The sequence below is a fragment of the Pteropus vampyrus genome, unplaced genomic scaffold (assembly GCF_000151845.1).
Source record: "Pteropus vampyrus isolate Shadow unplaced genomic scaffold, Pvam_2.0 Scaffold1, whole genome shotgun sequence".
NCBI classification, from domain to species: domain Eukaryota; kingdom Metazoa; phylum Chordata; class Mammalia; order Chiroptera; family Pteropodidae; genus Pteropus; species Pteropus vampyrus.
In genome coordinates, this window is record NW_011888782.1 from 38,980,030 (window position 1) to 38,992,973 (window position 12,944).

The following is a 12,944-nucleotide window of genomic DNA, read 5'->3' on the forward strand; positions in this document are numbered from 1 at the left end:
AAAATGGTGTTTTAAAGAACGAATTGTGATTTTTATACATCATTTTGGATATCTTTATTATATTGGGACTAGAAGCAACATTTTCCAAATTCAAGGGGAATAGAACACCTATAATGGTTAAAATGAATAATGTGGCCACATTAAGAGATATTATGTTAGTTTTTAAAAAAGATTCAGAGAATCTAATTAAACAAAGGTCTACTTGTACCTAATCAGTATGAACTGCTTTGGTTTCATTCATCCTTAGTCGTAGTTTATGATGATGAATCATTTCAGGAGAAAAAAGGGGCATGGTACAAGAATCCTAATCTTGTATTAGGATGTACAACATTAGCTCCTCAGAGGATTAACCGGCACATATTTTCCTCCTATCTACTGATTGTATGCCTTGAACTCCTTCCTTGTCCAGAATGTAGTCATGAGAATAAACTATTAAATAATGTGGGTGGTCCACACAAGATTTGGAAATTGATAACAAATAGAAAATAAGAAAGGAAGGAAACACAACAGGACTAGAGAATTTACTGCTGTCACCTGACTTTGAATTTTTTCGTTTTCCAACAACACTGCCTAATTTTCAACAAATATATTGTTTATATTTACTTGGAAATAATATTTATAATAACAATAAAAATGTTTTCTCATGATAGGACCATCAAACAAAGTTCAAATTATTATTGTTTCTTTTCTTCTTTTATTACCCCAGTAAATGTCTATTGCACACATAAAAAATTGAATTATTTTTATAGAAATTATTATACATACCATAGACCCCCTTATCTGTCTCACTTCACCTCCCACCATTTGTCACCTGCCTCACTATCCACTCATACCAGTTCGCTTTCTCATACTCAACAAAAGCAAATTTATAGCACACTCCGTGAATTTATATTTCTTATTTTTTCTGTTGGAAATGTTCTGCTCACATGGATACTTTTCTCCTTGTTAAAACCTGAATTTGAATATCATCTTTTCATAGAGATTCTCCCCAACTTCACTATCAACAATAGTCCTGCTTCACTTCAGACTATAAAGCTTTGTTACTCTGGTTTTCTTCATTGTACCAGGTCTGGTTATATAATATGCAGGGCCCAGTGAAAAATAAAGACATAGGACCCCTTGTTCAAAAACTATTAAGAAGTTAATACAATAGAGCAGAGCATTAAAACAAGTGCATGGCCTTTCTAAATGCAGGTTCCTGTGTGACCTATAGGTGGCAAGTCAATGAAGCCAGCCCTCTGTAGTAGTTATTGCCACTAGAAATCAACCTCTTAATCATTGTGTTTGTTTAATTTGGCTTCCCTGTTAGAATATATACTCTGCAGAGCTCAAATCATAACTTTCATGTTACATGACTATTACATTTTACATGTTTAGACTAGCCCCTAACACATAGAAAGCCAAAATTAAATATTTCCTGCACAAACAAAGGGTTGGGCAGAGAGACAGAATTCTATCTCATTCAGCCTTTTTGTTTTATTTAGGCCTTCAGTGGACCATATTAGGAAGGACAGCTTTTCTCAGTCTACCAAGTCAAATGTTAATCTCATCCAGAAACACTCTCATGGATACACCCAGAATAGCATTTATCAAACTATCTGGGTACCCTGTGGTACATTCAAGATGATACATAAAACAACCATCACAAACTCACCCTTTGTCAGTTTGGCACCTACACACTTTTTCTCTAAGTAAAGATAATAACAAGGTGGCCATCGCCAGGAGGTCTTGGTGAATGGGAGTCAATATTGCCAAGCCCATGCATAACCTCCATCCCTGCCATTATAGCCACTTAGTTCAGGAGTCTATTGGATGATAACAAAAGTGGCTGGTGAAAAAGGTTGACTTGTGTCCATAACACTAGTCATATATCTACTTTATTATTGAAATTCTCCTCTACAGAAGTCATTCTCTACTGAGCATTCACATGGAACATAAAAATCTTCATGTTATTTGACCATTCAGAGAAGTCTATCCACATACCTCGTCCCAAAATTTCCCTGTCATCAATAGTCCGATTTTGGAAGAGGGCTTTTACCAGAACTTGACTATGCAGGCACCCTGATCTTGGATCTCCAGCTGTGAGAACTAAATTTTGGTTGTTTATAAGCCACCCAGTCTATAGTATTTTGTTATAGAAGCTCAAACAGTCTAAGACATCTGGGTTCACAGATTTACTGCTGGAGAGGGATTTTATCTTAGGATGAATCATACCTCAAGTCTCATTTATATTTAATTTAGATGGTATTTAGATGAGATTTTGGAATATATACTTTAGAATTGATGCTGGAATAAGTTAAGGATTTTGGAGATGTTGGGATGGAATAAGTATATTTTAAGTGTGAGGACATCTATTTTGGAGGACCAGGGGTAGAATCCTAAGGACTGAACTGTATTCTCTCAAAATTCCTATGTTGAAGCCTGAACCCCAAATATAATGGTTTTTGGAAATGGAGCCTTTGGGAATTAATTAGGCTTAGATGAGGTCATACAGGTTGGGGTCTCATAATAGGATCAGTGCCTATATAAGAAGAAGAGAAATTAGACTTTACTCTCTCATCCATGTGAAGACACAGGCAAAAAGCAGCTGTCTGCAAGCCAGGAAGAGCACATTCATCAGAATTCTACCATGCTGGCATCCTGATATCTATCAGCCTCCAGCACTGTAAAAAAATAAATTTCTATTGTTTAAGCTACTCAGTCTGTGATATTTTTATGGCAACCCAAGCTGACTAAGACAGTCTTCAGCACACTATTAAGTGACTATGGCAAAACTGTAAGTGCAAGCTTTTTCTTATCAAATCAAATAGATTGTAGTTATCTGAACTATGACTGTTATCTGAAACAATTAGAGTGTTCATTTGTAGAGTGGTTAGGAATGCTATACTTTTGAATCTAATCTTAAGATAGTGAGTCAGGAAAATAAAGCAGTTTTGTATATTAAATCAGATTTAACTACAAGACAGATTTCTGAAAGGCGGGGAAATAAGTTTCAAGAAGCCTTGGGAATTCATCTCTGACTAACTCACTCTGACTCTTCATGTGAAGGCATAAGTGCTTGTTTGGTTTTCATCTCAATGGGCATCTAGTTTAATCCTAAATTCTAATTACCCATTCTTCACAAAGGGAATTCAACAAAGTCTTTACACCTAAATAAATATTGGTAGATTTGGGGAACTCAAAATTTCTTAGGGCAGTTCTTATTTTCAGATGCTGAAAATGACTATACTAAAAAGATTTTTATCTCTTCCATTTTTCTCAAACTATAGTCCTCATGTGTAATATCTGTGCTCTATTTCTCACATTATGACAAAGTAATCATTCTATATGAAATATACTGGAATTAATCAGATAATAAAATATATATTCTTAAAATATCTTATCTAAAATTTAACTTTAATTATATGAATAACCAGTTCAAACTTACTAGCAAGAATATTGATAATATGCAATGAAACTTAATGAGTTGAAAACATGATGACTTGAGAGAAACAAGAGTTAAGGTTCAAATATTACAAGAAAAAAGTGACTATGAAAGTCCCTAATTGGCATTAACATCCAGTTGGTTTTAGAGAGTGCCAGATTAAGAATGAACAAAAGTTATCAAATTTGATTTATTAGACATATATGATAAATCCTTGCTTTGATATTTTAGTGCTTTAAAACTAAAATCTATAAAACAAGAATTAGAAATCTAACACCTTTTTCAAATATACAAATGTGTTTATTCATTCAGTTGAGACTTTTGGAAACACTCAATCTTAGTCCAGATTCTCATCATCTGTAATATCTTCAGAAGCTCTTTAATCAGTCCCTTTGCTCAGATTTACTTCTCTGTCTTATTATCCCTCCTTTATACTTTTGCCAGACCAATCTGCAGAAATGCAACCAACATTATGGCACTAATCTCTCAATAACTTACAATAACGCCACGCTATTACCTATTAAGTCAAGTGTAAATGTTTCTTGAATTTCAAAATATTCTGAAAGCAGTTCTTCCATTACCTACCCAAACCCTACTTCTTTTTATTTAAAGCCTACTGCACCTTTCTATATACCATGTATTCTACTCATAAATTACTCTGTGTTTTTCTGTCATCTGGAATAATTTTCATTTTGCTTTTTAAACTCATTCTTATTTTCTCAAAATCTGGTCTTTTGTTTTCAGTCTGCTTTGCATTTTCTTTTTATAAACTTCAATTTTACTTATTACCTATGTCATATTATTTAAAACTTGTTATTTTCTAATTTTTAAAAATATTTCCCCTTTCAACTAATTTATGAGCTATATGAGACCAATTGCATCTCTTTAGCAATAATCCCTTCATCCTTCAGAGGTCTTCATGGACAAAACTAGGCAAACTGCTGCTTCATGGCAAATATTTCTTCTTGGTTTAGGAGCTCAGTAGGATAAAAAGACATAAGAAAGAAAATTTCCTTAAAGGGATAGTAAGTGGAAGAAAGAACACACACACAGACACACACACTCACACACACACAGAAAACAGGTGAATGCACTTGTGATAATTATTAGACCAAACTTAAACAAGAGCAGTTACAGATAGTAACAAAGCCAAACATGCACACTGAGAAAAGAGAAATAAAAAGAGCCATTCATAGCTCTACTTCTTTAGAATGAAGATTATATAAAACACAATAGCTTGACAATTTATTATTAGTAGGAATATTTAAGAAAGATAATTCTAATTTTTTATATTAAATAAAACTTATTACACCTCTTGTAAGATATAAAGATTAAATGTATTTATTATATTTAGTGGTAGCAAACCTGGTACCTTATTAAACTACGTTCTTTCTTAAGCCTACTGGTCATTACTTACTCTATGACCCCACCCACATTGGTTAAAGAAATGAGATTGTTTGAATAGGAAAAATAAGGTGGTGATCACTTATAGAAATGTTTTGTAAAAAATGAATTAGAATTATTAGTTAGGTCCAAAATATGCAAAGTTCAAATTAAAACAAAAGCCAAATTTTAAAATGATAAAAAATAAATTTCTAATCATTGGAATTGTCTAAAAATAGAAGACTACCGCATGATAGCATTAGTTTACTGTCTCTGAAAACATTCAAGTAATGACCCTTCTACTCATTACAAATTAAAATCTGAGACAATCTACAGTTGTGTGTTCAGTGAGTGGTGCGGATAATGTGGTCAAAGAAGGAAATTATAACTACGTCAACAAAAGCAGGCATTTTCGTTGAGGAGATCTGAATTGAGTCGGGCTTTCTTTGCAAAGAAAATAGTTATAAGACTTAGTATTTATGGAATATTTATCAAGTGTCACAGGGTTACGTTTCTTAAAACAAAATAACCCTTAAAAAGGAAAGAAAGTAAAGGTGACAGAGAGATAGAGATAGAGATGAGAGAGGGAGAGAGGAAGTGAGAGAGAGAGAGAGAGAGAGAGAGAGAGAGAGAGACTAATTGATTTAGCATTTTTCCCAATGGTATATAATTAGATAGATAGAGCTGAGATTTGGACACTGGTGGTCCAACAATTGAGGCCACATCCTTAACCTCTGTTCTATACTACTTACTAGGCTATCTGTGTAAGGTGTGGTAGGTAGAAAGGAGACAAGAAAGACCAAAGGCAATGAAATGCTCAGTACAATAAAAGCAGAGCCCTCTTATTGGAAAGAATAGAGAAAAAAAAATTGTAAATTATATTGGAGCCAGATTGCCAGTGTAGAGCAAACTGTTTTAGTAAATGTCAAAGTTGTTCAATATGCTTAGAAATTAAGCTTCTGTATTTTGCACAGTGTGAAAAGTTTGAAGGTGTTTCAAGAAAATTGTCATGTGTACTAATTATCCAACTGGGAGTTAACAAAGGCTAATATACCATTGAGAAAACTCTAGAAAAAGAACTGCATATCAGTGATCTTTAAGTGAAAGAAGGTACAAGTCCTGTCAAACAATCAGGTGTAGAACAATAAGAAACCAGTATGAACCAAAAGTAAAAGCAAAATGGGAATTTTGATTTCTTGACTACTAAACTATCGCTGTCTACTGACCCTTTGCCACATTTACATTTATCAGAATTAATTCTCAACTAAATTCTCTTTCAAGAAATAGTAATGCCCTTGGTTAATTCTGAGTTTGCATTAAAAGAGGTAGTAATTCAAACTCTAGTTCTAATGCTTTCTAAATATGTGACTTTGGATAGGTTGAGATACCATGTCTCTTAATCAAGTTCTTATGCTAAGTTCTTATCTCGTAGATGAGGAAATTCATATCAATTACTTTTTACAGATGTGATGTATATAAAGTGCTCAAAGCACATTAAAATAATCATAATTAGCATTTTCTTGATTCTCATTTTTCTTAACCTTTTCAGAATTAATTAATGATAAGTGATCCATGGATAAATTTGGTATTAAGGAAAATATGATGAATAAAAATAAATTCTAAGAATAAGATTCCAGCCTTAAGAGTTAAACATATTGGTCAAAATATAAGTTTTCTCAAGGGAGTAGTATCTCCACCTCAATTATACTATTGAAAGACCAAGGAATTTGTCTGACAGTGTCTTCCTAAAACCTTAAGATAAATAATTGTACCTTGTAAACTTTCTGTGAAATAGATACGAAATAGAAGATACACTGATTTTATAATTTAGCACTTTGAAATTCAGATCTTCAGATTTCCAGCTCAGTATCTTTACACTTGGCTGGAACTTTGTGATTTCGTCATGTCCAATATGGAAAAAAGACCAGTGGGGATCCAAATAATCTCTGAAATGTTTGCATAATTGGAATGGTTTCAACAAAAATCCCTTAACTTTCTCCTCAAGAGGTAATTGGGACTATATGTAATACCTATTATATCAGTATTATGTTTAAATATACTAACTCAGGAATATCAACCCAAAGTAGGAGACAATATTGCTTTAAATTTAACAGTCTAAACTCTGGAGTCTGCCTGCCTGTATTTAAATACTGAACTCCGTGGCTTTAGGTAAGTTATTTAAACGGTCTATATCTTAGTGTCCATGTTAAAAAACAAACAAACAAACAAACAAAAAAGGGCTATCAAACAAACAAACAAACATAAAAGGGTTGTTTCGAAGATTTAATTAGTGAATATAAATACCCTGACACTGAGTAAGTTCTTAACATTAGCTATTATTATTAACTGTTAACAATTTTATTATAAAACATATTTCCTCCAAAACGATAACTAAATTATGACTTTATGACATGTATTGTCTTTGCAACTAAGTTTTATAAGAGAAATTTTTTTTTCAAAATTAAATCTAACAACAAAATTCATGTTTATTTTATTATCTATATCTTTCAATAAAGAGAATAAACTCTTAAGACAAAGAATTGACACTGATACCCAATTTAGAAAATGCAGGCAAAAGCTGCTTGTAGTGTTCCATAGAGACATTGATGTATGTCAATGGAAGGCCAGTGTTCACCTAATCATTGTCTTTGCTTGGATACTTGGTATATTTCTCAAGTGACTACTTAAAATCAAAGGTCAACACAATGATGAATAAAAGGTTCTAGAGCTTAATGGGTAGGATTCGCAAAAGGAAGAACTTCTAGAAAGAATGATTTGTAAACATGAAAGTAGGAGAAATGTGTAGATTCCTCATGGAATCAGGGAAAGTTATTAAGATATAACACTAATGAGATTCTTCATTAATTGTTTCAGTAGAAATTTGATCTCACTTATTGAATCAAAAAACACAACTAATCTAATGGAAAGAATTATATCTCTATTCTCTCAGACAAAATTATCTTTAAATCATACAGAAAAAAGCATATATTATACAAATGATTGTATGACTTCACCTTAAAGAAGAAATATCTGTAGCTCAGCTTGTCTCATAAAAAGGTCCAGTAGGAAGCTAATAATCTTTTAGGAGATGTGTCATTCAGGGGATTTGGAAAAGATCTATCAGACTAAAAAGACCCCAGAGAAATTGGAGATGATGATGTAAGAGTTTAACAATTCTCTAGGTTATTCCTCGGTGCCTCAGTGAAAGAAACATGGGAAGTGTTTTCCTAGTGTCCTTAACGTGGGGACTTAAATGTGAACAACTATGGAAGAAGCAAGAACCCTTAGCTGTTGATATAAAGAGACAACTGGAAAATAAGACTGAGGAGAAGTAAACCAGAAAGTTACCTATGGCCGCACCATAATGATAAAATTTCCTGTAATTCATGCACGTAATTCAGTATACCTGCATTCTTAATGAAATCAGCAAATCTCATATGCTTATTCATGATGAATAGAGGGGTAGTATCATTTTTCTTAGAAATCTGATACCTGCTTTACTTAAGTCAGTTGATATAAACTCCGTTTATATCCTAAGAGCCAAGCTTTGTAAATCACTGGTATATGCAAGAAAAACTGGGTGACTATTTTTCAGAGACTATTTTCATATATCAAGAGAGCTTGGGAGTCAAGATTCAAATCTAACTCTTTCTGAATGAAGGCTAAGGCTATTCCAATTTAATCATGCCTTTTTAAAAGAAAAATGTTCTTGAAGTTTGAGAGTAAAATAGGATCATTACTGACCTAAAGAACTGAGATATATGTATTTTTTAAATGTTATCAAAAATATTTATTATTTTTGATGAATAAATAAATAAATATTTATTTATTAAAGTTGCATAAATAATCTGTTTTCCATATTTTCATATTTTTAGTTAATGGCACATGGTAAAACATAAATAAATTCCTATGTCCTGAGTGGCAAAAACTAAACCAAACCAAACAAAACATCTAGAAATTTAATGAGGACATAGTAAAAATAAAAAAGCTAAATAAGCACTCAGTAAGCTCTCCATATATCTCTTGTTAATTTGGGAACTCTGTTCACAGAGGAAACCCAAGGGTATACAGTGGAAAGGAAAGCTAAGACAATCTTTAAAATTAGCTGATCATAAGAACATACTCTTAAATCCACATACAAATCTATTGGTAGAAACTGAAAACCTTGCAATCTCAAGATATTTGAGAAAAAAAAAAAAAAAAACCTCAGCTATTAGCTGACCACTAATCTATTCAGACACTGGGACAACTTCTAACTAACAAGTCTAAAAGTAAAATAAGAAAATAATAATCAGGGACATTAATACTTGCACACCATGAGAGGAAAGATTAAATAAATGCAAGTTACAAAAAAATATTTCAGGAAAGAAAAAAATAGAATCTGTCATCATTGTATGTCTAACATATTGATTCAAAAGCAGAACAGAACAGTTAACTGATGGTAGAAGCAACCATCAGTTAACTTGAAAATAGATCAAGAGAAATTATCCAATATAAAGAACAAATTTTTAAAAAGGTTAAATAAAAATAAATAGAGATATGTTAGACTAGATCAAGTATAACAACCAATATGTCATGGGGTTCTCAGGGAAAGAGAGGAGAAAGAATATAGGAAAATATTGATAAATTCATGGTTAAACATTTTCTAAACTTGATTCTTTTTAACTTCAGATATAACAAACAAAAAGATGTTCATTGCTAGACCATCAATAACAAACTACTGAAAGACAAAGAAAAAATTATTAAAGCAGTAATAAAAAAAATGGTTCATCACTCATGGGATACCAATAATATAATTTATTACTGACTACTCATCAGAAAAAAAGGAAGAACTGGCAGCAGTGAACTGATAAAATGCTGAAAGGTGGAAAAAAAAAGCCAATCAAGAATTCTATATCCAGGAAAAGTGTTCTTCAAAATGAAGGCAACATATATTCAATGATACATACGAAAAAGGAGAGCATTAGGTATTAGTACTTCTGAGCCATAAAACTATAGAAAGATATTTTAAATATATAAGCAAAGCCGTGTTACATTTTATACCTGCCTTACTTAAAATTATACAAAAAGTATATACTTCAGGTATTTGTTTGTATATAGTTACAGTTATTAGTCATCACCAACAGAATTAATAAGCACAAAGAGCTAATCTACAACTTGATAAAGGAGTTTGTGCCCAAAGCAAATCATCTATATTATTATGCTTGATTAAAATTTTTTTTCATAGCAAGACTCTCACGAACATAGAGGTGCATATATCTTTTATCCTAGTATAAAAATGTGGTCAGGAAGCTGTCTATTAACTCCATAATAAGTAGCACTGCATAAAATTCCATTGTGAAACAGATGTTATATTTTAATGTGTTAAAATTTTTTTTGCAGGAATATAAGCAATATTAAAAAATATACTAATATTTATTGGGTTTTTTTTGTATTTATTTGCCTCTATTTGAATTATGAAGTAAAATGGATCAAATTCGAGTTTTATTTCTTAAAAATTCTTTATAACTTTATTATTTTAGCTTTTGAGTTATATCACTAGGTAATACTTATATATTTCTTAGTTCATTTTTCATTCAGCATATTCTATTTACTTTCTAATCATTCATATCCTTTCTTATTATTTTCTACATTTATGCCAAGTTATAAGAAAAATATTCTTTCATGCTTTTTTTCTTGATTTTTTTCTTTGCAGCTATGTCCAAATTGTGTAAGGACTAATGATTATAAATCAGAAGATCTCTGATTCCTCCATCTCCCTTTGAAAAATAGATGATAACTTAACCTCAGATCAACTTATATTTTGCATATCTGAAAGTAAGGTCACCTTATCCGGGTAACTGAAATTTAAGGTCGAATTTTCAATTAGAAGTTTGCTTTTCACCCACCATAAATTTATTTTTTTGTGTGAACCATCAATAAATTGTACGTACTTTTGGTTCTAACCTTCCACATGTTTCATCAACAAAAGTATGGTAGTAAAAAATACTCCCAAACTATTCTGGAACTAGTTTATGTAATACTTTCCTGTAATTTGACTTCATATTATTATTGAACCACAGCTATAGTTCTAGCCCTAAACTCCCTCTGGGATTTCACAGGGGAATAGTACATGACTTCTGGCCACAAGAAACTAGCATCAGGCTCTAATTACAGAATTTCACAGTAGATAATGTGAATGTGGTTTTGGAGAAATATGAGTAAGAAACAGTATAACCAAGAACTGTATAACTACGTAGGTGTGACCGAGTACGTAAATATTAATATATACTACACAATGAATATGTGACACAATTAGAAAATTGAATGAAATATTAAAATGCTATTTATGTGTTGTAGACATCCTAAGTCATTTGATAATTTTGTTAGAGAAGCTTCCAGAAAGAGGTGATGAATAAAGAATAACAGATTGCATGGAAACAGAGTTAAGTAGGAAATGTTAGGTGAATTGTGAGAAAAGAAATCTGTCTGATTAGCAATGAATAAGGGCTTATTTATAGGTGTAAACAAATAAGTTGTTTTTATAGTCTATTTATAGTCTATAGTTTTTATAGTCTAAACAAAACTTAGCTGTTAAATTTACACCATTAATCTACCCAAATCTTACCAAATTTCAGTATTTTATTAAAGATGGTTATTTTTTCTTCATTGCTGATTTCCATTAAAAAAATAAATGCCATAATCTAAAAGAGACATGTGAAAATTGACATCCTTGCTCCCCAGTCAAACTGGACCAGTGGGATACTATATCCTGGACGTTTTAAATATAAAGTAAAAACTGCATTAGTTAATAACTAATCTTGTAGTCAACGTAGAAGCAAAGGCTACAGCTGCCTGTAGTGGGGTGAGGAGAACCAACTTCAATCATTTTACAGTAGAGCCAACAGCGTTTGTCTGTAGAAGACATAAAAAATGAGACAGGTGTACTGAAGGCTGGAGGATAGAAATTGGCAGATGTTAGAGATCCTGAACCACAAAAAGAGAGAGACTGAGTTTCAGTTCTTCAGGACTTGCTTGTACAGTTCCACTGTTTTAATTGATGTCTTTCTTTTCTGAACTGATCCCCACAATAAGTGTAGTTACCATCTGTCGCCATACAAATTTATTAAAATATTGATTATGTTCTCTGTGCTGCATATTACATCTCCATGACTTATTTATTTTATAACTGGAATTTGTATCTCTTAATCTCCTTTATCTATTTTACCCGTCCCCAAACTCTCCCTTCTGTGGTAACCACTCGTTTGTTTTCTATGTCTATGAGTCTGTTTCTGTTCTGTTTTGTTTCATTGTTTTAGATTCCACATGTAAGTGAAATCTTATAGCATGTGTCTTTCTGTGCCTGACTTACTTCACTGAGTACAATATCCTCTAGTTCCATCATGTTGTCGCAAATAGCGATATTTCAATTTTTGGACTTCCTAAATTTCTTATAATGAACATGTACCTTTTTATTATAGGACGCTATTTAAAAATAATAACCATCATTTATCAATTGTTTACTATAGAAGACTAAATCCTTTATATAATAATCTTATAACATTTAATCCTTACTTTTAATAATTCTAAAAAGTAAATACCATTACTATCCCTATTTTACAAATGAGAAAACGGAAGCACAGAGCAATTAAGATATTTGCACAAAGTTATAGATCTAATAAGTAGAATAGCAAGGATTTTAACTCAGGCAGTCTAATTCCAGTGTCTATACTCTCACTCTATATGCTATACTTAAAAAAAAAGAAAAAAAAAGTATGGTTTCTAAATATATTTAAGCTATAACTATTTTATTTATTTATTTATTTATTTATAGTAAAAAAAACCTTTTTTATTAAGTTTATTGGGTTAACATTGGTTAATACAATTATATATATTTCAGCTGTACATTATAATTTGACATATATATATTCTATTGTGCGATTACCACCCAAAGTCTAGTTTCCTTCAGCTACCATATATATGATCACCTTTACGCACTTCATCCTTCCTCAGCCTCCCTATATTTGACCCACTTTACCCTGGCTACCTCTCCTCTCCACTCTACCCCAACCCTCTGGTAACCACTAGTCCATTGGCCATGTCCATGAGTCTCTGTTTGTTTGTCCTGTTCATTTGTTGGCTTTAGGTTTATATCACA